The sequence below is a fragment of the Prinia subflava genome, chromosome 7 (genome assembly GCF_021018805.1).
Source record: "Prinia subflava isolate CZ2003 ecotype Zambia chromosome 7, Cam_Psub_1.2, whole genome shotgun sequence".
NCBI lineage: Eukaryota > Metazoa > Chordata > Aves > Passeriformes > Cisticolidae > Prinia > Prinia subflava.
The window spans coordinates 14,531,425-14,559,404 of NC_086253.1; the positions used below are offsets into that span (position 1 = coordinate 14,531,425).

At 41.8% G+C, this 27,980-nt stretch overlaps 1 protein-coding gene across 3 annotated transcripts in view; it reads left to right on the plus strand.

Annotated features, from left to right (window-relative positions):
- Positions 1 to 27,980, plus strand: part of LOC134552743 (complement C1q tumor necrosis factor-related protein 7) — a 113,457-nt gene that overhangs the window by 19,425 nt on the left and 66,052 nt on the right. For 2 of the 3 annotated variants that reach the window (XM_063401639.1, XM_063401638.1), the window contains exon 2: positions 27,676 to 27,871. The gene's annotated coding sequence lies outside the window, so the exon portion shown is untranslated. The remainder of the gene's footprint in view (positions 1 to 27,675; positions 27,872 to 27,980) is intronic. The other variant, XM_063401640.1, reaches the window with a different exon arrangement.

Genomic DNA, 27,980 nt, shown 5'->3' on the forward strand with positions numbered 1-27,980 from the left:
CATGCAACTGATTTTTGAGTGACTGCCCATTTCTGAACTTCGGTGAAGTAATTTACAAAATTGATATCTTAAATGTAGCTAGGGAAAAAATTGAAGGAGAGAGGGGGAAGGGGAAGAAAATCTGCTAGCATTCATATTCCAGAAAGAATTAATTCTGTTGTATTTGTAAGGTTTCCTCTGTGGTTTTTAAGTTATTTCCTGAAATCTGTAATTACATTCATGCAAGACCTGCATCCAGCTTTTTCTAAAGCAATGTTGAAGCAGAACGAGTGATAAGTAAACCAATTCTTTCTTTGAATGTCATCTCTGTTTATCAGCTGATGCTCTAGCAAGTAGCCTTGAGCAGTTGTTGACAGACAGTTCCTTGAGATAGCTCACTATCTCAGCTACCTTGTCCCTGTGAAGTCCTTTTAAAACACTGAGAAAAATTTCAGCGTTCACCACAAATTGATTTTGGAGCTTACTGGTAGTTCAGATCCTTGACAGCACTGAAGGTGTGTCATGGAGAATGTGGGTAAAGGTGACAGTGCAGGGAGTCAAGAGGAAGCACTGGGAGTGTTTGGGGGTTTTTTGGTGACAATTGGGAACCAGATTCAATTTCACATCGTTGCAACAACAAGGGCACTCCAGCATGACCTGGTCACTGCCTCAGTGCATGAACAACTTCCCACCTATGGGCACAGTCATCAGCATATCCCCTGAGTTGCCTCCCTCCGAGGAAAAAGGGAATCCTGGAGGATTCAGGTACAAGAGAGCAACAAAATGAATGTCTGAGCATCCCAGGTGGGCAGAATAATCCCCACTTACAAAGGTGAAGATTTGGGAACAACTGCTGTGTTGACCACACCGTGGCTGCTGTGATCTTCCCCTTACAGAAAATGCTCTGTATTCATGACCATTGTTCAGAAAGGAAAATATTCAGGTTCCCTGGTCAGACTGGCCACCAGTGGTCATAAAACAAGAGAGTAAGATCTCATATTATGTGACACCTAAAATATTTTATCATTATAATTATTGCCAGACACAACATACACCTTGAGTTCTTTAATCTACAAATGTGCAGTCATTTTTCTTTTATTTATACCCACTTTTGAACATTAGTTGAATTCCAGTAACTCAGGTGGAAATGAGAGAAAAAACAACTACAACTTTTGGGGATTTCTGCTTAAAGGATAGTAGTTAGAAGATGAGAGATAAATGAACACAATACCTGTGAGGTTTGACAGGTAACTCAGATAAAATATTTTTTAGGAACGGACATGAACTCAGTGCATGAGGGGAAGAGTCATCCTCATGATTATCTTCCTAGTTGAAAAAAATTACAGTTTCATGTCAACAACATGAAGAGATGACTGGAAAGTGTTGACAAAGACCATCCCAACAGAGCATCTATGCTGTAAATATCATATTTGAAATTAGTCAGCAACAGCTATGTCATCTTGATTTGCATGCTAATAAGATGACGTAATGATTCTCTGGAGAGGTGCATGTACAGTTAGCTGGCAATAAAATTTTTGGCTTTTCTGAAGTACTGAAATTTTAGAATGCTCAGGGGTGTGTTTCTCTCACTTTGCACCTTGTCTCTTAAATAAAGAAACACTCCACTGTGGACATACCTATGATATCACCTCTTCAAGGAGAAAGGGACATCACACATTTCTTTCTGAAAACAGCAGGTGTAGAAATGAAGATATGGACATTTTTCATAGATATGAGCTATGACAAAAATTTGCACATTATCAGCCTTTTTATTTAGAATAAGGCTATCTTATGGTTGAGAAAAAGCTACATTTCAGGGTCTACTGGACCCTGAAACAGAGCACTAGACCCCATTCCAGAAAAATATCAGTTCAGGGAGAAATATGAAATGCCTTCTCATTGATAAATGTTGTTTCCAAGACAATCTCTCTTTGAGCTACAGGGCTCAAATTTCCAAAATGTGAAAGGATTCTGGCTTCTTGCAGACACAGGAAGGATGTGAAAGTCCAGAGAGGCACCTCTGTACGTGGGATGGCAATGACTGTGATCTCCTTCCTTGTGGCAGATAAAGCAGCATATGGGTATTTTGACATCTTTTTCCCTCACTGAAGCCCTTCCACACTTTCTTTTTTTTTCTCTCACAAAAAACTGGAAAAGCCTTCTTCAGCACCTCATCACTGAGAGAATTGTTCAGTGCAGAATTTTATAAATCATATCCTGCTACATTTATTGAAGTTATGACCCACACTTCTGTAGTCAGGGTTGTGGGCATATTTACTCATACTGATTTCATACTGTAATGCTATATGGTTGCCCCTTGTTGTAATGAGGTCTTAAATTTTTTCCCCGTTGCTCTGAGCTGGTATTTTCCAGGTCACAGGACTGTTTTCCCTAAACTGACAGTGTGTTACATATTGTAGCAATGTTATGTCTTTGTTGTGATGCAGGTGCCTAATGTCGTTCTTGAAGATGATGCTGCAGTGCAGATAGGATGTTTGGCTGATTTCTGCTTCAGATGGCTTTTACCATCTTTTCTTTATTGCTGCCAGGGTTTTCTCTTGCTTCCCTGGGGACACCAGATGCATGTAATGAGTCAGTTCCAGCTTCGAAGCTGAAACGGGTCATGGACAGGAGCCATGTGTTGTTCAAATACTTGCATGGAAGGGAATTTCCTTTTTCTCTTGCTGGACCAATTCACTCAATAAGAACTTGTTTTATATCAATTTGGCATTGCTTTTAGCTAACTTGAACCTTTTCCAACCTTATCCTTAATTCCAAGTTTTTATTATATGCTAAAGGAGGAGAGTTGCCTTAAAAGCAAACTGATGCCTCGGACAGTGCCTTGCTGCCAGCTTAAGTGATAGGATAGAACTCCTGTACACAAAAGTCACAGGCTGTTGCTGGTGACAAATTAGACAACAGTCAGAGGCATGCTTCTCCCTAGTGTTGCATAAGTAGATATATAACGTATAATGTACTGCAACATCACAGCAGGTCTCCCAAATTGAAAACAAAGAGGAATAAAAGACTGCCGCACCTTGGCTCTTAAATCCCTGAATGTGTTGCCTGTGTTGATTAGTTACTTTGATTTGTGCTTCCCTGCACAGCTCATTTTTCCCTTTAATAAGAGTTTGGCTTGTAAATTGTCACTTGCATTTGCACCAAACAGTGCAATTAGGCTGGAGTGACGGAATATATTACATTGTTTGTTTTCCATTATGTTTATTCCAGATGGTTTTTGTCACTGACTCTTTTTCTGAACTGGGCTGTTAATAAACATAGGATAAATCTAATGAATAAATTTGCCTGCTTGCTACAGATCTGTGGTGGTGGCTGAGATGGGGTTATGCTGCTTTGTAATGGGTTCTAGTAGAACTACAGAAATGCCAATTTTTGCTCTATGAGAGGCAAACTGTGCCTATGGTTAGTGAGGGGTTAAAGATGTTTATGTGGTGGGTTTTTTTCCTTTAAAAGACATACATTTAAAATTTAAACAGAAGTTATGATGAGTACACAGTTGTGATGCTTTAGTGCTTTTCTGAACAAAGGAAATGTTTTTATGGTACAGCTACAGAGTGAGTACCTGTTTTCAAGCTTTGCATTGTTGGGAAGCTCCTCTGTGCTCTTGAGTCAGCTATTTCACTTTTTGTCTTGGTTCCTGAGCAAATACTTCTTTCCTTCTTCAACCATCTTGTCTCTTCAAATAAAAGTTGTTAAAAGTCCCTGACTAGGCTGCAGAAGTGAAATCAATTTTAGAAAAAGAACTGGAACATTTTGGAGAAAACATGGGATAAAGAAGAAATGTGGATGTCTAAAGGGCAGCAGGACTTGTCTTGATCTGTTCACTTGCCAAAGTGGTGTTAACTGGAAAAAAATGAACTCTGTGACAGCAGGTTCTGGAAAAGTCATAACACTTAAGGAGATTTCCAGTAATGGCCTCTTAGTTTTTTCATCGAAAGGAGCATAAGAAAACCCAGCACAAAATACAACGTGGTCTGTCCTACCTTCTTGCCAACGTTTTAAAAGCTGCATGAGAAGAGGTGACTGTTGTTGCTCAGCAGTGGGATTTTGGTTAAAGTGAGTCTTGGTTAAAGAGCACATTTTTTAGAAGACAAGCTAAAAGCAGATTATAGTAAACAAATTCTGTTTTTACTAACATTTCCCACTTTCTCTGAACTCTTTCAGGGAGCTTATAAGCCAGAAGCTGCCAGCAGTGCTGCCTTCTGTCAGTACAATGACTTCTCATGTGTCTGTCAGCTGCTTAGCTCTGCTCTGAGCAACATAAACAATGTCTGTGTCTCTGAAAGTAGTGCAGGGAAATGCTTCCCCAAGTGAACAACCAAATGGTGAACACAGGAAGAGGAAATTGTTCATCTGGGCTCACATGGACCCCCTTGCAGCAGGCTGGGGGCCCAGTCAGTGCCGTGAGATGGGTGGCAGTGGGGCTCAGCCCCAGTGGGGAAGGGAAAGTTTCTAGGAACAGGAATAGACAAGGAAGGGGAAGGAGAAGTAAGAGGGAACAATAATTCAAGAAGGCTCCAAAGGAATGGTGAGCTAAAAAAGGCTAGAAAGACATGGCTGTTTTAGTAACTGAAATATAAGGAAAATGAGGATACAGCCTGTACCCACAGCACTGGGTGCCTGGCCACCAGTGTGTTAACTCTTCTGGAATTAATTCAGGACATTCCAGTGCTTGAATTCACACAGAAAAATAAACCTTGTGCCAGGCTTGTTGCTTATGGGGCTTATGCTCTGCTTTTTGATTCAATAATTTGGGAATGCAAAGCTCTTCTACTAGGTCTGGGCTTCAACAGCAGCTTCCCTTTGCCATTACCAGACTGCTCCTGACAATGGAGCAGATCGACAACAATGAAATTCATGGCAAAAAGGTCCATGTGTGCCTGCAGCTGCTCAGCCATGCTGTTTCTGCAGGATCCAATTCACACCTGGACTGTGCTTTCCTCCCTTGCCCACCACACTCCTCCTAGGCACCACTGCGTGTCCACTCACACAGCAGGGCAATGGTGACTCGGCGCCACAGATACCCAGTTAAGGCTGAGTGAAATAAGATAAATTAGCCACTTTTACATCAGATTCCTGTGTGTTTCACAGGTGGGGAGAGGAGAGTTTAGCTATCCCCAGCCTGCTCTCTTTGTATGCATTGTCACACCAAAATGCAGTAAGGTGCAAGCTGGACAGCAGAAGTTGGAGGTAGGCAAAAGGGGCTTGGCCAGGATAGGACTTGGTTTTTGTAATTCTGAAAATAGTTTCTGCTTCTGCCATTGAAATCTTTACTTATCCCAGTTCCTGGCCCTTGGAGGCCACCAATGAAAGTTTCTTCTCCTTTCACATCTTTCCTCTATCACACTTCTTACTTTCAAGCTGACCATGATCAAATACTTTTGTGTCAGTTCCCACACTCCCAGGCATTCCTTTGGGGGGCAGATGTTTTCAGATTTCAGAGTTATGCTTCCTCTGCTCTCAGACCCAACAGTTTAACTTTTCCTAGAAACTTTGAGGCTCGAAGTACTCTGTAATTCTCACACTGAGATGTGGTCTACTGAGAAGGTATATGAGGAAAAACATTGTGGTGTTATTTTTTGTCCTATTAAAAAGCAGAGAAGATCTAGCAGGTATGATGTTTTTGTTGATTTATTTAAGAGTAGTTCCTATTCAAAGGAGTAGGAGAGAATCAAGGACCGTGGACCAATTTCTATGTGGTAACTCCTTGAAAAACTGGAAATGACCATGATATAGTCTGATGATTTCCTCTAGATTTACACCAGTGCCAGTGAGATCATAGTTCAGTCCGCTGATTTTACATCATGTCCCAATGGACATGAACAATAAATGCAGACTTATCCGAATGCTGATCAAGAGTTCAATAACAATGGCATTTACTGAGGATAATTTAAAAATGCATTTTCTTGCATCATTATTTCCATACACTCTATTTTGGTCTTCTGTGATTATTGCTGTATTCGTTGAGCACCTTGGCCATAAAAATGGGCAGCAATTGCAAAGTCTTTAGTGAAATCTGTGACATATTCCACACTTCTCATTTTATTTGTCATAGTATTTTGCTGTCAGCTTAGACTTTCTGAGTCATGTTTTTTTAACTCCAGAATGCATTACTGTATTTGGAAACATTTCATGTAGAGTTTTGAAAGAAAAAGAATTTATAACACCACGAAATTATGCCATGAACCAAAATTCATTTTATCCATCTCCTTTATTAAAAGGATCTTATATGCCTGCTATAAAGAAATGTTGATAATAATTATTGGATCTCTGCATTGACCTTGTTAACACCATCCAGGATGGTATTTAAAAACTGTTAAGGAAAACTGTTTCACTTAAAGATCAATTGCACAGCAATTTTTGTAGCAAACTCTAACATTTTGTAGAAAAATGTTCTAGGTCTATTATTAGGCTCAATCCGATTCTACTCACGCCATTAAAGATGATTCATAAAATACTGCACATCTGATCCAAGTCAGCTTCTGTCCTTAGAGCTTGCATAATCCTATAAACCACACCAGTGCCCATACATCACTTGATTCACATCACTACCCCCACTTAGTGATGCATTGCAAAATGTGCAATGTACTTGAAGATAATGACCCTTTCACCTAAAAAGAAAAAAAAAAAGGGAATATGTGCTCTCAGTCATAGGAGTAGAAAGCAGAAGAATAGCATTACAGCATGAATCCTCCATGGAGCTGGACATAACAGGAGCTACACCTTGCACTGAAGATTTCATGAGTCTTCAACTTATTTTCATCTCTGTAATATGCTAATGTGTTAGCTTTACAGTACAGCATGCTGCCAGAGCATTGCAACAACTGCACTCAATGCCAGATGCTAAAAAAGCTTCTTGAAATATTACTAAATAAGGTATTGTGAATGTTCTTCGTGGGAAAAATAAGTCCATTCCCTGAGCAGCGAGAGTAAGGGCATCTCTCAAGTCTAACAGCTGTTTTCAAGTGCTTGTGCCTCTTTATGGTGTTTTTCTTCCTTTTAATTTAATTTCTCCAACTTTCAATCCCGTCTTGATAATATTTTTAAACTAAAATATCTATAATTTACTATTGCTTTATTATTGTTTGACATGCATCTTGATCCATTTAGAGGAGTAGCAACATCCCAAGATTTCAGTATATAAAGAAATCCCAGTGTCTGAAGGCTAGTATTTAGAAGAAAATGGTGCAAAGAGCTAAAATTCAGTAGTGTTGCTGGGTGTGTTACTATATTTCCTATATAAAGGGGTGTTTTTAGGATAATAAAGCACTTTCTGCACATTTCCATGATGGCTAGCTGCCTCACACAGTCTCTGGCCAGGAGGAGAGCACTGTATTCTCATGGTGAATGGGAGCAAGACCTGGCTACAAGGGAGGGCAAGCCATGGGTCCCAAAGGATTATGATCATAATGCTAACATTCAAAGCTGAAACTCAAGATACTTTTTTCCACAGCAGGGTATTCAGCTCTGGGGATAATTGAATGGCATCATAATGAAATGTCTGCATCAGTCTGACTCAGCCCACTCCCGAAGGGACCACGCAATAGCCCTCGAGGCAGCACCAGCCTGCTCTTGCTCCTTGTCTCCCTCCTGCCACATCTCCTCTACCACAGCAGGCTCCTACAGAAGACCCAAGGGCCTTCTCAGCACTCACCTGGTGTATGAACACTGCAGCTCTGTCCTGCCTTGGGCTGGCAGGTTTTACAGCACGTGCTGAGTCTGCTGACCCTGCAATACACTGTAGGCTCGTCACTGTATGGTACAGGGGCTGCCATACAACCCCTGCTTTACAAAGGGCAAAGAATCTCAGCCGGGGGGACACAGGCACAGGGGCACCACAGCAACAGCACATCAAGGAAACAAGCACATGAAATATCTCCTGATCTGCTGGCCCGTGTGAAGGACTCCTAGATACTCCTGAGGCTGTGCAGTGCTTGCCGTCACCTGGGCACAGCATGGCTTCAGAGAGAAAACAGATAAACCCCTTCTATCTAAAACATCTTCTATCTACTGCATTAGTTCTCCCATGGGTTGTCAAGGTCACTTTATTTACTGTTTAAAATCTTTAATGGAAATTGAAAAGTCTCCAAGATTATCACTAAAATGTGCAGTGGGGACAAGTGGAAAAACTAAATTTATCACTGGAAAAACAGAGACAATACTCTTGTGAGTGGTTAGAAATCAGTTTGGCACTGCAGTTACAGCACTTCAGTGTCTCCTTTTTTTTTGATAAAAACTGTTTTTCTCAGTTTTCTTCAAGTCTAATCAGTAATCATTTGTTTTGTCGGGTTTGTATTGGTCTGACAGTTTTCATGTCTCTCTCATTCACAGCCTGATTTCTCAGTTTGCTAAAGGACAGCTGATAAAACTCACTTTCAGATAAACTAAAAATTATATTTATGCCATAAATACCCTCTGTGATTATGGGAAGACACGGTCAGTCTCTTTTCATTGCCAGTGAAATCAGTGCATGAAGTATGCTTGAAAATAATTGTTCTTTGTTTTCTCAGGGATATCATGCCAAATTCTCTTTTTACAATACTGTCCTTATCTGAACCTTTAAACTCTTTCTTTCTAAATGATGAAAAGTAGTTCCCCGTATATCCTGTAAAATTCTTTGTCTCTCCTTAGGGTATCCATATCCACTACACTCAATAAAGAGAAAAGGAAATATGTCATCTCACGAGCGAAACAGTCATATCAACTGTTGTGATGAGATTTTCCCAGTTGTTAATGATTTACAATGGAATCCTTATCCTTTTCACTTAGCTCCTAATAGAGTTCAGAAATGTCTTAGTTTATGGTCTGGGCTATCAGAGGTTGTTATGATCAGATTGCATATTTCAGTGGCAAAATCACCAAAGATCTTGATCCTGAGGATGTACAAGAGATATTACAGAATCGCAGAATCGGTAAGGTTGGGAGATCCTCCAGTCCAACCCCTCTGCTCAACCAGGCCCACCTAGAGCACATTATTCAGGATTGTGTCCAGACTACTTTGAGAAGGAGACTCCACAACATCTCTGGGCAATCTGTTCTGGCATTCGGTCACTTGCACAGTACAGAAATTCTTCTCATATTCAGTTGGAGCTTCCTGTGCATCAGTTTCTGCCCATTGCCTCTTGTGCTGTTGCTTGGCAGCATTGAGCAGAGCCTGGCTCCATCCTCCTGGCACCCTCCCTTCAGACACTGACAGACATTGATGAGATCCCCTCTCAGTCGTCCCTTCTCAAGGCTGAACAGGCCCAGCCCCCTCAGTCTGTCCTCAGAAGAGATGCTCATGTTCCTTCATCATCTTTGTTTTCTTCCTCTGGACCTGCTTCAGGAGCTGCATGTGTCTCTTGTACTGAGAGGTCCAGTACCAGCTCCTTCCACAAAGCTGGTTGCCTTTCACAGCGGCTGCGAAGTACTCTGAGTTACTAAGAGCTTTAATTATGAATTAACAAACGAACCAGAGACTGCACCAAAGCTTCCTTCCCTCAGCTGGAGAAAAGCTGGACTGTGGGTGGGGGCCAGGTCATGCAAGTCACCACCCCTCAGCATCAGGCTGTTTCACTGACTCAGAGAGGGCTTTGGAGAGCAGCAGCGAGGCTGTTTTCACTCCACATGAAATTTCCATCATGAATTACACTGTGAACACAACAGTAGCAAAAACAAAGCATTTCTTTCATTATGTTTTGTATTTATCCATACCCTATCATCATATTATAACCATCACAGTGTCTCAGTAATAGCAGGATGGTGCAGGATGGACAGAGCAGGACATCTCTCCCTTGCAAATAGTTTAAAATAGTTGTGTTTTTCTTCTCTCTGTTTGTGCTTTATGAGTATTAATTAACTCCTCTGGTACCACTGCAGGGCAGGAAATCATTGCCCTCCATATGGAAATAGAGAAATGAAGAGGATTATGTGATTTGCCCAAAGCTAAAAAGAGAATTGTTTTCAGCACTAGGATGAGAACTGATGATTTTTCTTAGTGCCTGGTCCTGTAATGCAATTAGCAGAGCAACCTCCCTTCCCCTCATCTTCTGCTGTGTTACCCTCCACCTGTGAATGGCACTGACTCCAGCAGGGCTTGATATTTGAAGAGGAATTTTGCTGTTAAGTTTAATTTCCACTCAATATGATGACTCCAACCGATACATTCTTGCACCTAAGAGAAACATTAAAATGTGCCTTGGAATTAAAGGGACATAAGAATCCCCTTTAACCTCGGCATGGTCTGATGCTTAAGTAATTTTCCAGGAGCAGGCTGATGCTACAGCAGCATTTTTTATGCCATCTAGCGGTTGCAGAAAATCAGATGCCAGGCTCTGCCCCAGTGCCACAGCAAATCCTGCTCCTGCTCTGGCAACCCCTGCCCTGCTTAGGGCTGCTTGTGCCTCTTCTTCTTTTGCTGCTCCTGTTGCTGCTGTTTCACTTGGACAGCTGTGAGCTGCTAAAACTCTGGAAAGCTGCAGTAAGAATGGTCTGGAAAAAGAGATAAGTAAATGGGTATTCTCAGGACTGCTCTCAGCTTACATGGATGCTGTGTTTCCATGGAATATGGAACATTTTTTTCACTGCTTGGAGAGTGGGAGGGAAACTGTGGGGACTGAGGAAGCAACCAATATACACAGAATATTACAAATTTGTTTCCTGAGGAGGAGGACACAACCAGGTGCCTTGGAGAAGGGAACTGGCTGCTCCACTGGGCTGGACACCCTCAGGGAGGACAAGCAGCTCTCAGAGGACCTCAGGGATGAGACTTAGACCTGAGGTTATTTTCAGCCATCTTTTTTATTAAGTTCTCAAAAAACACAGATAGGGACTTATTTCTGCATATAGCCACGATCTTTAAAAGCACAATCAAAAGAAATAATTCTCTAGCAAGGGCAGTGATGAAGGACTGCACCATATATGCTTAATTAAAAACTGCCTCTGAGAGTTAAGGAAAGCCAGACAGCACCATAAACAACGGTGACATTTTTTCTACATTTTAGTGGAAGATGCATTTTGCAAGGGATTTAAGTTGCTTTTAACCTAATACATTTTAACTAAGAATAGTCGTGACAATAAATATGATAGTTCCTAATGCAGATAGAGTTTAAGATACAAAAAGAAATAAACAAAATGTGTTTATTTGTCACAGTTGACCTTTGTGTTACATAGAAAGTCCAATGCTATCTGCTGAGATAGTTTTGGCCCAGTGAAGTTAAGCAGCTCACCAGACTTGGTCAACATTGTTTCATACTTTGTCTGTACACACATTAACACATTTGGTAAAAATAAAACAGCTTGATGAGAAAAGCTTCCGTGTTTGGATTGGACTGCCTTTGACAATCCTTCAGCATCCCCAAGGGCCTAGCTCAAGCCAATGCCAAGACCTTGGTAAATGAGCAGTCCAAAGACATTGAGTCTCCTCTGTTCTCCAAAACTCCTCACCAGAGGCCATGCACCATGACCAGCAGTGGGACAGGTTCCTGCTCTCATCCCAGCAGAGGATAGCTGCAAATAGATGTCCTCCTTCAGATCCAGCTGTGCCAACCCCAGCTCGTCCCCTGTGTTCCCACACTTTCTCCTGGTTAGGGCTCCCAACTCTCTGACAGCCACAATGAATCAGAGTGACAAGAGCTCTGTTATTCCCTCTGGACTAAGTTTGACTGAAGGAGGCTGGCAGATGCATTTGGAGCACTGAGCAGGGCTGACGGTGTCCCCAGGAGGCCAGCATGGGCAGGCAGGTAGGGACCCCTCCTGTCACCACCCCTGAGTGCATGTCTGCACCTGTGTAAGATGAAGAGGATCTGGGATGGCTGTGCCAGCAGAGCTGCGAGGGCGATAACCTCCAGCAGCGTGGCTTGTAATCCTCATCTGGCACAGCTCTCTACAAATGGAACATCTGCCCACAGCCCAAAGAGGTGTTTCAAAACTGATTTAATTAGACCAGCACAAGCGCCCATCTGGATACTTTCAGCTCTTTGGCTCCCATTCACCTAGCAGACAACAGCAATGGATAAAAATTGTTCTCACCTGCCCCAGATGCAAAATGGTCAAAAGGAAAGGATGATGTATCAGCCATGTCAGAATCTTAAAATTTGACAAATACATCTGGTGAATCCTGATGAGCTGCTTTATGAAGTTGCCACCTGAGATCTGCTGCTGAAGGTGGCCACATCTGCAGAAGGGGCAGTGGGGAATGTGTGCCTGAAGCCATACAAAGCCCAGGGCTCAAACAGCTGATTCTGCTGGGTTCAATGAGCTCAGGAAGGGGTTCCATTGCACTGTGCCTCAGTCAGTCATTTACCACATGGGAAGCCTTCCCTTACCCTTCTGGCTCTTTCCCCTCCACAACAGTACTGGATAGCAAAGAATGGTAATGATTTAATGCAGTGCCAGATGAGTTAAACAGCCTATGGAAGTGGCAAATCTACAAACTAATGGCAGAATGGCATTAGATGGCACTAGAATGGCATTAATGCCAGCAGACAGGCAGCAACAAACTGAAGAGGGATAGTTACATTTTAAATTGGTCCACAGGTTTTTGCAGCAAGAGACTGAGTACATCCTTAGTTTATACAACTCCTTACTCCAGCTTGGGCCAAATAAAAATAAACTGACTCATTCTAGATTAATTAAATGTCAACTAAGGATCTGGCATTCATCTAGCAAATTATTTGAAGATAAACAAATGCAAATTTGTGCATAAATGTTAGAAAAATATATCGTAGAGTTTAGAAGAAGAAAAAAAAACACCTATAAGAACTGAAAGCACCATTGCTTTTTCAGCACTATTTAGAGGCTGCAGATAACCCAGGTGTCTATTAGATTATTTTCTAAACTCTTAATAAAAGGCTACAGTTTATGTTAGCTTTAATGTAGCTCATGCTTATTATCCAAACCCTTTTTAAGAAAAAACAATTGGAATTTTAATTAGTTACAGATGGTAGAGATAAAATTGGTCATTACAAATCTATGTTTAAAATAAGATTTTCATGGAGAGGGTTGTTTATGTTTGCTAATATTATCCAGCCTGTCTATTTGTAAACAGGAGTCAAAGGTTACAAGCTTTAGCCTGTGATAAAAGTAAATCAGAATGAGGGAAGACCATGAGCAATGAAATCCCCTGTTACACTGGAGCTGCATTATCCAACAGGATAAAGATCAGACAGGCCATGGCAAGAGACAAGCAGTGTGCTGAAGGGAACAGATGCCCTTCAAAAAATTTCTGTTGTGTTCATGGAGAGAACAGCATCAGTAACTCTTCAAATGGTCCTACTGGACTTCATGTGCCCTTGGCCTTGTCCTGGTGCTTACACAGGGCCAGGATGGTAAACAGGCATGTACACAGTCAGACAGAGAGACCTCAGGATTCCTGAGCTGTCTGCTGTTTCTGGGACTTGGTGTAAGCTCATGGGCAAGAGTGATTCTGCACAAAGCCTCCATCTGGCCTCTGCCCACTGTGATTTTAGCTGCCTTTGCAGGTGAGAGGGCTGAGGAGCATCAGCCTTGTCCTGCTGCTCCTTGGATGCGCCTGTCTACTGCCCATTCTTGCAACACAGATATTCCTCCAGGCAAGAGCACAAACTCCCTCTTTGCTTACCTCAGGGAGGCTTGCACAACCTCTTGCTACATTCTCTGGCTACATTCACTTTTCCCTCTGGGATTCCAAAAGCAAGCTGAGCTACTGACCATTTGTAACCAGGAGACAGCAGCAGCACCGTGTCTGTGCCACCCCTGCACACAGGCCTTGGCTGCCCCAGCAGCTCTCTGTGCTTTTGGGGCTGCAGCACACATCAGCAAGGCAGAAACACAGAAGGTTTAAAAAACTGCAGAAAGAAGAAAGTCCATGGCTTAAACATCACACTCCAAACCAGAACAACCTCTTCAGGTAATGGGATCCCTTTTTTTGCCAAACCCACTATATCTGCTAATAGTCAAGGGTGAGTCAATGCTGCCCCTCTCTACAGCCAAGTGTCTCTGGAGAGGAGGCTGTTTTGGCTGCGATTCCTTCTGTACAAGTGGTACCTTCTGCACAGGAGCTCTGTTTCCAGAGCTCAGAAGAAAGAACTCATCTTCAGAAGCCCACAGCTGAAGGGAGGGAATCGACACTGCATGAGGGCTGGGGCTGTGCCCTGTGTCCCGTGGCCTTTCAGCACGTCCTTCCTCTGTAACTGCTGGCTCCTGCATCCTTGCCAGGGTCTGAAGACAGACTCCAAACAGAGAGAAGTGCCTATGACATCTGGGCTCACCACAACTTCGACGTTCTCCACAACAAACACTCTACTTCAGCCAGATTTCTGGCAGGAAAAGAAAGATCCATGTCTCAGATTTCCATTTAAGGACTTTTCCCAACCATCTTTTAACTCAGCCAGTTACAGCATCACACAGAGGAAAGAAGCCTTCTCACTGCCACCTTCCTGCTACTACACCACTTTTTGGACAGATGCCCTTTTCTGTCCCATATGGACATGGAGGAACATAAATTCTGGAGGAACAGAAGTGCACTGAGGTGGCCCTGGCTGCTCCTGGGCTTCCTTCACATGCTGCTGTATCTTTCCTTCCCCCTTACCTTCAGCTTCATGTCTAGAAATTAAAGCAAAAAACCCAAGGGAATCCACATGCCAGTAGACAGGGAACAAAGGGGAAAAGGGTCTCTGTCCCACATGTCTGATGGGAGCAGGACAGATTTTGACCTTTGGGCTCCTGGTGTGGTAGGAGAGCTTGGCAGTGTCAGGGGCCCAGCAAGGAGAGGGGAGCTCTGTGCTGGCAGGTAGAGGAGGAGGAGGAGGAGGAGGAGGAGGAGGAGGAGGAGAAGAGGGAAAGCCACCCTGACAGGCAATGGCAGTGTCACCACGCTGTAACCCAGCCAGCACTGTGTCTGTGGCATGTAGTCACCAGTCACACTGCTGTGTACAGCTGGCTACTCATGAGGAGCAAAACAAGGGCCTGGACAATCTGACAGTCTGAGGTTAACACAGATAAATAAACAAACTAGGTTTTGAATAATAATGAGACACATCTGTATTAAGAAATCATGATTGTTTTGTTAAAAGTGTGCCAAAGAAAGCAGTATTTTATAGAGTATTTGAAAGACTGTCCTTTGAGCTGTTTGTAGCTAGCACACAGTTTATGCAGCTTTGATGAACTCAAAGGGGTTTTTATCTTCCTATAAGAGCCACTGATGTCACCCAGAAAAACATATATACTACTTCCCTTGGCTTTTAAGTCTAGCAGAATGACAATTGCTACAGTGGGCAGAGGCCAGATAACATAATTCAGGCAGCTGCATTTTTTGCAGCTGTACTTCTGCATTTTTGTTAGAGATGATGGGTTTATGCTGACCTGAGGACATAACACGAAAATTGTTCTTTAGTGCCATTCAGAATCTTGCTTACTGATGTTAATACACTACAGGAAAACAGCTGTTACGATTTGGTGGATTAATAAATTACTAGAATTTATAATTGTAAATTTATAAGACTAAACAAAGAAAAAGCTCTGGCTATCATAATGTTACTACCTTTCTGAGAAAGATAATATACTAATGAACAGATTAATCACTGTCTCTTAAAGCAAGAAATAGAAAGAACCAAATGAAATTATTAGTTAAAAAGATTTAAGGAAGATAAAAAGGTTTTAAGGAAACAAATTAATTCTGTGCATAATTAATTTAACAAATGTACCAGTTATGAGAAATGCTGTGAAAAGCCAGAGTTTAAGCTCCTTCCAACAAGGCTCACAAGAAAGCAAGGACTCAGAAATTATCTCAGTTTGGAAGAGGAAGCAGGCAGATAACCTCGTGGCAAGCACCTCTGCCTGCTGCAGGACACTGCCCGAGACAGGGGGTACAGGGCTAGAAGGGCTTCTGATCATATTTACCAGAGTCCTTCACAGGTAACACTCATCCCAAAACAGAGACATAAGGATTTCATAATTCCCCCAAGAGAGCAAGTTGGGACACCAATTAATTTTATTGAGAAGGAACAGCAGTGGCTTGTGAACTTCCGGAGAGACTTAGTTTCCTACATTAACAAAATAAGCAGAATATATAAAAACCATAAAAGAGCAGCTATGCCAAGAAAATTGTCTCTAAATGAAGTATTTTGATATTCTTTCCCATGAGTTGATAAATTTATGGAACTTATTTTTTTTAGCTTTACAGTATGTGTACAAATATATATATATTTGAACAGACATACATTTAAACTTCTCCAAAGACAGAGGAAAAAGAGAAGACTCATTAAAAATCACAGCATCTCACAGGTAGAAAAGGAGAATTCTAAGCAGGAAATACATGAATTTTGAGCTTAGGAGAGTTTTCAATTGCAATTACCTGTTCAAGACAGGGTATTTTAAGCAATAAACAAAATCACAAATATCAAATTAGAACTTTCTGCAGTGCCCAATGAAGATAACTAAAACAAAGATAAAAATAACAAAAGAGCTTATTGCATGTCAGCTTACTGTTTATCAGCTAGAAACAAATCTAAGTACATTGTCATTTAGGCCATCAGAGAATAGATCTGAATTAAAGAAAATTAACTCCATCAGTCAAAGTAAAATAGAAAAAAAAATGTAATAATATATTTTACATAAATGTATCCACCACACCCCAGAGCACTGAAGAAAAGCTAAGCGAAAACAGGACTCCTTTGGCTGGTAAATGAAAGGATACATATGTGTATGTGTGTATACATACATGTACACATTCACTTATTTTTCTGTGATGAAAATATGCCCCAGCTGAGGGAAAAGCGACTGCCTGAATGGATCTGAAAGACTTTAAATTATAATAATTTTTTCTGTTTTACATTTTGATTCCATGCCATAAAACTTAAATAGAAAGAAAGAAAGGTCATTTTAACCACGGCAAGAGAAAGCTTCTCCATGTTTTATGTATTTCAACTTTATTTGCAAGTCAATATGTTCTGAATCTCTGTAGGTTTCCATTAAAGTGGAAATTGCAAAACCCTTTTACCCTGATGGAAATTTGAAGCTGATATGCTCTAAGCCCTACATGACTCCTCTTTTTTATATATATTTTATTTGTATTAACAATTATGTAACAAAATTTCTGGGGGACAGATCATTAGAAGTGATTCTGGCATCCCGCTTGGCTCAGACTTGCCAGAATTTCTTAAGAAATAAATTTAAATCAAGGTCACTATTTAAAATGCAGAAAGACTCATGGCAGTCTGCTGCTATAGAGTTGCAGCTGCAAAATAACACTGAGTTTACTGTCATCATTGTAAATTATATCTGGAGATACTTGGGAGAAGCTCAAGCATAACTCTGGACACTACAATAACAGAGAATTTTATTCACTGATTATAGAATTGTGCAAAGGGTTGTCTACAACCACTTCTCTTTGTAAGAAATACTTGTATTTTGGCACATACCACTGCCTGGGGTGGTGTCTGCACTGCAGCTGCACCCCAAGACTGTCACCCCGGATATGACTGTGTGCTACCTGTGTGTCCTGTCTGCTCCTTCCCCAGGGGAAGCCCTGTGAGCCTGGGCAAGGCAGCTGGTACCCCCTGGGCACAGGGCATCACTCACTTGGGGTGCCCCAAATGGACCTTCCTGGCTGTGCACACTCATGCTGCTGTGGGGGCCAGCTGGCTCCAGCTGGGCTATTGCTGGTGGCATCTCAGTCAAAGAGGGGAAGACCAGCTGCACTGGGGACATCCTGAGGTGACTCTGACACTCTGTGATTCAAGGTTAGGTGGAACTTGTTGACAGACTGAGATCAAGGGAAATTAAAGTGAAAATGAGATTTAACTGGTTGCTAAACACTCTGTGACCTTCAGACCATCTGGGAATGCCCACTTACGTCCCATGGAGACTGTGCTGAAATCACATCACACCACATGCAAAGGAAAGCCTGCTCCTTACCAGACAAAGGCCAGATTTTCCTACTGAAGAGTGGCATGTTGACTGACAGCTTGAAGCCTTTTTGTGCTATTCCCTGGAGGAGCCCAAGGAAACAAACACTTCCCAGGCAGGATGGATTTCAAAATAATTATTGTTGCAAGAACCCAAGTGAGAAAACACCTTCTATCAGAAATGACCGGTTATGAGATGCTAGACCTCATCTGCACTGGAATAAAAAAACCTGCAAGAATTATGCTGACTTCATCCATTTTAATCTCCCATGAGAGAATTGATTTGAAATACAAAATGGCATTTCACAATTACTTAAGAAAAGCAAAATCTGAAAAGTGCTCTTGAAATTACCTGCTTTTACATCAATAGAGCAATATTACCCCTGACATTATTGATGTTGTTGTTTTACTAGTGAAGAAATAGTATCATGTAAGATTAAATAATTGCCATGGAATAGACATTTCTGATCGAGGAACAGAAATTAGATCTCCTGAAAGAAGAAAAGTCTGTGCTCTGTTTTCCTTCTTTCTCTCTGTGAATTTGATCAAATGCCACTAATAAAAGAGAGATTTGCATTTGATTTCAATACATACAGAAGCAGGCTGACAAATGATTATGTGTATCAAATTGAAGTTATTATATCGCAAGAAAAACTGTCTTTCTTCTAAGTGAATCTGTGTCAGACAAATTTGTATCAAACAAAAAACAAACTCCTCTCCTCTCCTCTCCTCTCCTCTCCTCTCCTCTCCTCTCCTCTCCTCTCCTCTCCTCTCCTCTCCTCTCCTCTCCTCTCCTCTCCTCTCCTCTCCTCTCCTCTCCTCTCCTCTCCTCTCCTCTCCTCTCCTCTCCTCTCCTCTCCTCTCCTCTCCTCTCCTCTCCTCTCCTCTCCTCTCCTCTCCTCTCCTCTCCTCTCCTCTCCTCTCCTCTCCTCTCCTCTCCTCTCCTCTCCTCTCCTCTCCTCTCCTCTCCTCTCCTCTCCATTAAACTATTTTTAAAGACTTCTTAGGACATACTGTGATTAGGATCTTGTGTTTTTCACTTTCAAGGTTTGTAAAAATTAGAAAACAAATAAATTAGATAATACTTCCATTTTCTTCATAAGCTTTTTACTTGAAAATTTAGAACTGCCTGCCTGAATTCTGTCCCAATCAGAAATACAGAGGAAAAAAAATGTCAGTGTTATTTCAACAGGAAAGAGCTCTTAAAACAGATTTCAGATTTTTACAATGTGTTGCAAGAACAATCCAATTTTTTTTCAAATAAGCAAGTCTGACACTTTACAGTACATGGCAATTCGTGTATTAAACACACTCTAAACAAGTTGGACTGAGACTCTACAAATCCAAACAATCCAACATAGAAATGGTTCTCATTAGGAGAGAGATGAAAGCAAGACAAAATTCTGAAGGACACAGGTTGTCTACGTGGCTCAGTGAATGCTTCAGTGTGGAGAGGCATAAAGATCCATACAGAATTAAACAAAACTTTGAATGCCTTGTGCTGAAAACTGTTAATTCTGTGTGTTAGCCTGAACTTATGCTGCCAGACCAGGATCACAGTGCTTTCTCCTTTGAATAAATACAACCAGCAACCTCCCAGAGCCCTGTGGGCACTGACATCCCTGAAATCCCTGCCAGTCTCTTCTGGGGTGGCTCATCACCCTGTCCATGCCCCATTTCAGCCCAGCTGACCCCCATCCACAAGCTGATAGTCTGGTCTGACCTCAGATGCCGTGGTTGCCTCTGGCCATCTCCAGGCTGCCCTGGTCCCTGCTGGGGATGGGCTCTGGCTGGTGATATTCTGCCTTGCTGCCCTGTTCCCTGTGAGTTCCATGGCTCCCAGTCCCAGGGAACAGCCAGCCCTTGCCCAGAATAATAATAATAATAATAACCTCCACAAGATATGAGGTTGGAGAACAGCAGCCTAATCAAGCAGAAGTGCAGATCCTGAGTGAGTGCTGGGTACCACTTAGGAGATACCCGAGGGTAGGCTTGGGTGGAGATTGCACTCCTGGCAAGTCTGCTGGGAGCAAAGATGCATCCTCCCTTCTGCTTTTCTATGGAAACAGAAATCTTTGTTTCAGTAAGAAAAAATCCAGCCACAAAGAATTTAAATGGAATTTTATTTTACAGCTACAAACTGTTTAGAACTATCTCACAAAGAGGTCAGCCTCACTGAAAATAAAAGTGAGGTTGAAAATAAAACCTCACTGATTTAATCAGGAAGAGACATACTTTAAAAACCTGTTATTACCCAAAAACAGACATTACATAAATTTTATTCTATTTTTATATCTTCCTGGCTCCAATCTCCTGAATCTGACATTAACCATAACAATTGCACATGTGACTTAACCAGGCCAAATTCTCCTTTTTCTGTTCCAATATAAATATGGAAGTAATACTGTTGAAGTAATATCTTTGAGGTAGACTCCCTCCACGAGAACAGGACTTTTCTCAGAACAGCCAGAGTCAGGAAAGTATACAGATTTTGAAGCCAGGTTTTTACTGTCTATTTGGAGCAGTAAAGTGGAGACCACCAGGGTTGACATGAGAGCCTGGCAGTCCCAGAGGCTGGGCACACAAGCCAATGTGGGTGGCATTTTGAAAAGCACAGGAGGCTTCAAAGCTCTCATGCCATTTCAAAATGCCTTGGGCTTTCAGAAGTTCAAGCACCACCGATTTATAGTGAAACTTCAACTTTTAAATGCATTTATCGTTTGTGCTGAGACACAGCCACTCACACTTCTGTGAGATTCAGATTCACTGTCACAACCTCTCTCTTATGTTTGACTTCTGTTTCTTGTTGAAGATTTATCCTTGCTGCTCTTGACCAAGCCAACCTTATGCCAAGGGTCCAAAGATGAAGACGTTCCAGCCAGCTCTGGGCAGTGAATACTGTAGTGCCCTGTGGATGTAGTCCTGCAAGAAATCGATATGGCCAGCATTGATATGGCCACAGGTTGCTCAGGCACTGAGCCCTGTGAGGTGTGCACAGCCTGGGTCTCACATTGCTAAGATGTCCTGAGCATCTGTGGTGCCTAAGCAGGCAAAACTTCCAGTTTTCTTCCTGGAAAAGCCAACAGCTTGGTGTGTTGCAAGTGTACCCCTGTATACCTAAAAGCATTGCTATCTTAACTATGGTAGTTTTTGAAAAAATTTACTCATGTCAAACCATGGACACATATCCTCTTCCATTTACAGCAGAACAGGGACAAGAGACTGCCACTCAGCTGAACAGGGCTGGTCCCTGCCCCAGGTCACAGCCTCCACTGCCCCTCTGTCAGACAAGTTTATGGGCACTTTCCCCAACTTGCTTCAGAAAAATCAACCAGCTTAATGCAGTCTAAGCCTTTAAACTGCTCCTTTGGTCTCTGCCTAGTTCAATGTAGTATGTAGGCCCTGGCTGGATGCCTACTTTTCCACACAGTTCCCAGAAAGGCATAGTGCCAAGGTGATATCATTTCATGAACTTCCAGAAGAAAACAATGTGCTGGGGGAGGAATGTCCTTTTGAGGGTCTGGAAGCCTTCTTCTCCTCACATTTTTCTTCTTACATGGTGAACACTGTTCTTTGGTCCGGTATGCTGTACCAAGGGAGCAACTGGGTGAATCCATCTTCAGAGGTGTCCATGTTCTAATAAATAACATTTACCTTGAGGGCATGAGAATTAAGCCATGCCCAGGGACTACAGCATATCCAGTGAAGTTCCCAAAGCAGTTTTTGCTTTGCTGGCTGTCCCCCATCAGTCTCTCCAATGCAAAGTGATTGCTCTAACAAGGGGAGGTCTCCATGACATTCTTCTCACAAAGTCCAGGTGGGAACTCAAGCAAGCACAAGGCACAAAGCAGGGGAAGTCTGTCCCCATGATCTATGGCAACAATCTGTGACTTTTGTTCTTATTTGTCCCCTGTGCCTTGCAGTTTGACATTTTATTTTTGCACTCTGTTTTTCCTCTTTCTAGACCATTCAAAATGGTTTACCCAACCTGTTTTTTATTTCTCTTCTATCATCACAAGGTTGGCAAGGCAGAATGATCTAAGACAGGAGATGGAAATTTTCCTGGAAAGGGCTGAAGACAAACCAAGAGGAGGAAGCCTGCTTGGACTGAAAGACATTGCACAGGAGATAGGCACACTGCTCTAGGCATCTATCCACATCTTTAGATGTCTACATGCTGCCATATGCTGCATTCTAGTCCAGATTCATAGCAAACCCTTCAAATTCTAGGTCATCCCTGAAGACAGCTTCTAATTTGTGGCTCTTGTCTCTTTTTCTTATTTTTTTTAAGAAAATAGAGAAAGCATTTCATGTAAGCCTGTACCTGAGGTGTAGGGACACTCACATCCTGAGTCTCGCAGTATTAAATCCTGGCCATTTTTCTCTACACTGCAAGCAAACATGTTATTGTCTCCATGTTACTTGCCAACTGTAAGCAACTGCCCTCACTTCTTGGCTTTCTGTCAAAGCAAATTCTGTCAGGTTATATTTATTTGTGTGTTCTGGTACAGCTGGCAGTGAAACTGCTTTGCCTGCCAGCATTCTTGTTAAAATTCCCCCCAGCTGAGTCAAGCTATCTCACCAACACACACCTTGACCAGGGTCTCTGGCATTTTTCAGACAAACAACCTTCCAAATAATGGGAATACCTAGAGATACTATGTTTAAAGTCAGACACTGAGAAATAAAATTGCTCCCACTCTTCTGATGTTTTGAAAATCAAACATATTAAATTTCGGCCTTGATTACAAGCACTTGATTTTTCATGAAGGTTTCAGACATGGTTGAAGAATCTGACTGTATTCAACACAGTTATGAAGAAGATTGTTCAAACATGACTGACTACAAACTTAAGTGTGTGAGACTATTAAATGTCAGCACTGCTAATGAGGCCTTTAAGGATTGTTTTCTCAGAAATATTTAGCTAATGGTCCTTCCCACTGGCTGATTGATTCATCACCAGCCGTTCTGATACTGGGAATCAGAAATTCAGAGTGCTCAAGAACTGTTGGGTCACTTTCCCCTTCTTACAGAAGGTAAACAAAAGAGTGTAAAGCCAAGTGAAGATTGCTGGATTGTGTAGCTAACCCAAGCAGTGTGGTAATGGCCAGCTGTGGTCTTGATACATCAGAGCAAGGCGTGGTGTTACAGGTGAAGCTCTGGATGTTCAGCATAGCCCCCATTACACCAAACAAGCTGGGAGATGTATAAAGCTGTGGCCAATGGAAATTGGATGATCACTGTAATATCCATAGAAAAAAAAATCCATCATTAAGACTCGTATTTTAATGGCACAAAAATCATACAGAGCAAAGAAACTGCTGAGTGTGGCATGCCAAACCATAAGAACCTGTTTCTGAGGCCTTGTAGAAAGGTAAGTAGTGGTGGCACATTGAATGGCAGGTTTGAACCCTTCAGACATGTGGACACAGCTGACTTTTGTGGATCATGTTTTGAGAGGGAAAAGATTGGCATAGCCAGTGAGATTTCAAATTAATTTCTCTCTGCTTCTCATCCTGATTTAAATCTCCTTATTCACCTTGTTTCTCCTCCCCCACAGTTCCTGGATGGGAGAGCTGGGGGAGGTCTGTGCATCTCACAGTGAGGATTCATGGTAGCAGTGTAGGAGTTTTGGGGCCTTTGCATTTGGAAAGCCAAAGGACATATAGACTGTCTTGTTCTTTACCACTAATCCATTGTTGGGGCTGCAGACAGAAAGGACCCACAATTATCAGAACTTCTCATCTACATCATTGTGCACAAGGAAGTTAAAACACATGTTCTACTGCCTAAACAGCTGTGTGTATGTGTTAGAAGTGAATTTCAAACTAGCAAGGCAAGACAAAAGTAAGAACATAGCCAGGGTAGCTTGTGACTAATAGCTACTGGCACTTGACCCAGCTTTTATTTATAACAGATTCATGGGAAATTTTCTAGGCTTGTTTCAAAACAATGCCAATTAATAAATTTTAGAATTATCCCTACATAGTTGAACAAGTGAGAAAGATTAGATCATATACCAGAAAGTCTCAAAACTGGGAATTTCTTACATTCCCTAATTTCTAAGTTTAAAAAAATGTTAATGACATAGTCTGAGTATACCAGTAATAAAATGAGATTTCCTAATGGCTTGATGATAAAGCCTCTGCTGAGCCTTGGCTTCAATGGGGATCTAACTTACAGAGTATGTTCTCAAGGGAGATCATAGAATTATAGAATAGTTTGTGTTGGAAGAGACCTTTAAATTTCATCTAGTCCAACCCCTCTGCAATTATCAGGCACATCTTCAACTAGATCACTTTGTTCAGCCTAGCCTTAAATGTTTTCAGGGATGGAGCAGTGACCACCTCTCTGGAGAACCCGTTCCAGAGTTTTGCCATTATCATTATAAAAAATTTCTTCCTTCTATGTATTTTAAATCTACTCTATTTTAGTTTAAAGCCATATCCCTCTGTCCTATTGCAACAGGCCTACCAAAAAGTCTGTTGCCATCTTTCTCACAAGGACCACTTTTACATACTGACTCTCTCAGCACATGTTCATAGCAGAGGTGCTCCAGACCTTTGATCCTCTCTGTGGCCTCCTCTGAACCTGCTCCAGCATGTCCATGTCTTTCCTTGCTGAAGACCCCAGATTTGGACACAGCATTCCAGGTGGGATCCAACAAGAGTGGAGTAGTGAGGCATAAGCACCTCCCTTGATCTGCTGGCCATGCTGCCTTTGATTCTTTAGATCTGCCACCTAAACAGACTGCAACAAGGTCCAGAAAAGCTTTTTGAATGTTTTTCCAGTGATAAATGAATTAGATGACTTTAAGAACTCACTTGGAAAATCTGTTTCAGAAACCCATTCTAAGCACCTGGTCTGGTGAAAAGTATCCTTGCCCACAGCAGGGAGGCTGGAACTAGATGATCTTAAAGGTCCCTTCCAACACAGACCATCCTATGATTCCATGACTAGAACTGATTAGCATGTCCATCACCTTCCAGTGAATGCCTTGATGTGCACTCATGCTCTACATAATGGATTTGAAACCTATTGAAATGTCATTTCCTAAATGTGGAATAACATTATTTTAACCCTGAGTTTATGTAATTTTTTTTTTTTTTGGGTGATGGCTGTGATGAAGATATCTGTTATTGTACTGAAGAATACCATGTGCTTATTCTGGCTTTCAGTTTTTGGAAAAATACATTGAACTCCTCAAATATTGTTTTTCCTTGGAGAAAAATCACTTGGCATGTATAAGTGACTTTGTTTCCTACCCCAGTTTATGGACAAAAGTTTTTATCTTTGAAAAAGACAGCCAGAAGCCAAGAACAAAGTGTTATTTTTGATTCACATTCTGCCTCCCATTTAACTCTCTGTGAACAAATATTTAACTACAACATAGGTGACTCCTGAGAAAGGGATCTGGGAAGTCTATTGTACCCTTTAACTTCATGAACCCCTGTGAACTGAAATCTCTGATTTTGGCCTCTTAAGTCAACCTGAAATTTCAAAAGCCATGGTCATATATTCTTTTTCACCTTTAATGTTTCAGTGGTGCTTTTAGGGCCCTCACTGGGAAATAGGGGGCATGAGTTCAACACTCTGCTTCCTTCTTTAGTCTGAGGAGATTTCTTTTTGAGTCTCTTTTCAGAAGATAACTGCAATAGCAGACAGGCACCTCCCCTCTTTTTAAAATTACTACAGCTATGCACAAGAAATGCAGGAGTCTGAATTCAAAGGTCAAGAGAATTCCTTATGCTCTGGCTTCTCGGATTCATGGTTTCCCAAATGTCATTTTTGGCTATCACTGTTGGAAGCAGCTTTCTGTGTTCCCCTCAAGGTTAAATTCAGGTCTGTAAACATCATCACCTGACCCATTATCATCATTTTCTCCCAAGCCCAGCTCTGTTTGCCTTACTGCATTCCCACCATTCAGCTACACAGCCCTGTCACTCCTTAAGGCCCCCAAGACAGAGGTGAAAGCCCCATATATTGTCCTCTATACCTTCTCCTTCCCAAACTGATTCTCCAAACACAATGTCCCAGCTGTCTAAGGCACATCCCTATCTCAACAACCCCATTTCCCTCACCTTCCCCAAATGCCATTTTGCCCATGGTCATTTCAGAAATGCATGTCCCAGACTAATTAATTTCCTGTAGGCACATGAGAGGAACAGCAGGGGAGGTCTGGGAGCTGGGGAAAGTTTCACACATTAATAAGGTATTGGCCAGCCAGTGACAGGAGCAGCTATGTGAAGGTTTTTACTCTGATTTGTAAAATGTCCTTGACACAGGCAAAGCTAGCAATTGTTGAGGTTGTTTTTGCCTGGCGTACATGCAACACCGTGTGGGAACATCCAGCCTACTGATTCAGAATTTCATCTGGCAAAGGGCAGGATTGTTTTCCAGTCCTTGATCCTTAGGTCATGTCTGCTTCTTATCCATCAGCTTTGTGTAAAATGCATATGAAGCCTTAAATATGGAGTCCCTCCAAGTTGTTCCCTCCTGGCTAAGTGTTTAAAGTTTTTCTTCTCTGCAGAGATATTTTTTTGTCCCTAATTCAAGTCCTATGAAAATCTATGAGCTTTATTTGAATTTACTCAGTAGTACATCAGAGCAAATGTCACTGTGAAGTTTGTCTTGTAGCTAACAACAGCCTTGGAGTTATCATTTGCTGCTCTCCTGTAATGTTCAGCATTCATATGCTAATCCATTTGTGGAGACTGCTGTGCCTGACTGTATGGTAAGGCTTTATCAAATGACAGCAAAATTAATAGTTTGGTTTCTGCCAATTTGATGCAAGATGTCTAAAATGAAAAGCAGAATATATATCACTGAAGAGAAATTTGGAGCACTGTTTATTTTTCTCCAAACACAATATTTTTATCTTTTTTTCTGCATTACCACTAATACCATAACAGTTTCTAATTTTCCACTCTGTAAAATAAAAGATTCTTCATAAAGGCTGTGTATGTGTACATACATGTATATACATATATGCTGATCTTTTCCCTGCTGAGTAAATCTGACCATGCCATCCATATACTAGTTGAAATATCATGAACTGCAAATAAATGTAATGGCTTGGGGTTTTAAATAAATCAATTAATGCCAATCAGTATCACAGAGAGGAGAATGAGAACAACAATCTCAAGATTAAAAGCCTCTGCAGAGGGATCTGGACAGGCGGGATCAGGAGGCTGAGGCCACTTGTGTGAGGTTCAACAAGGTCAAGTTTCAGGTCCTGCAACCCCAGGCAGAGGCACAGGCTGGTGGCAGAGTGTCTGGAAAGCTGCCCAGTGGCAAAGGACCTGGGGGTGCTGTGACAGTGACTGACCATGAGCCAGGTGTGCCCAGGTGGCCAAGAGGGCCAGTGGCCCCTGGGCTGTACCAGCAATAGTGTGGCAGCACGACCAGGGCAGGGATTGTCCCCTGTGCTGGGCACTGGTGAGGCCACACCCTGAATTATGTGTTCAGATCTAGAATAAAAGGAAATAATGTCAAGTTGTGGCACTGGAGGTTTAGATTGGGTAGCAGGAAATCTTTCATCACAGAAAGGGTTGACCAGCATTTGAACAGGCTGCCCAGGAAAGAGGCAGTCATCATCCCTGGAAGTGTTCAAGAAACCTGTGGATATTACAGTTTAGTGATGAACACGGTGACAGTGTCAGGTGGATGGCTAGACTTGATAATCTCATCTTAAAGGTCTTTTCCAACCTTAATGGTTCTGTGAGTCTATGATTCCCTGTAAATAAAAAGACTGCATTTCACAGATATTTTTCTTAGTCACCCATTCTATTTCTTCTTTGTCTCCCCACAGAAACCAGTGGATTCTGTTTTCCTTGAATGCTGTTAATTAACGCTGAAGGAATGGACAGCAACAAAAAAGCTCACAGAAATTTTCTCAGAAGACAGCAAAGGAGCTAGAAAAAACAGCTTGACTTGTAGGTTCTCACCTGACCTATGATTGACTCTCTGCTAATGCAACACTAATTTAAGACACCTTTGTGTATCAGGTACTGCAATTACTTAGAATGTCACTATTTGCACAGTTGATTTTCTTTAGTATCCCAGTATACAGTGGGCAGAAATCTTTCCATCCAACAGTTTGTGAAAACACTCAAA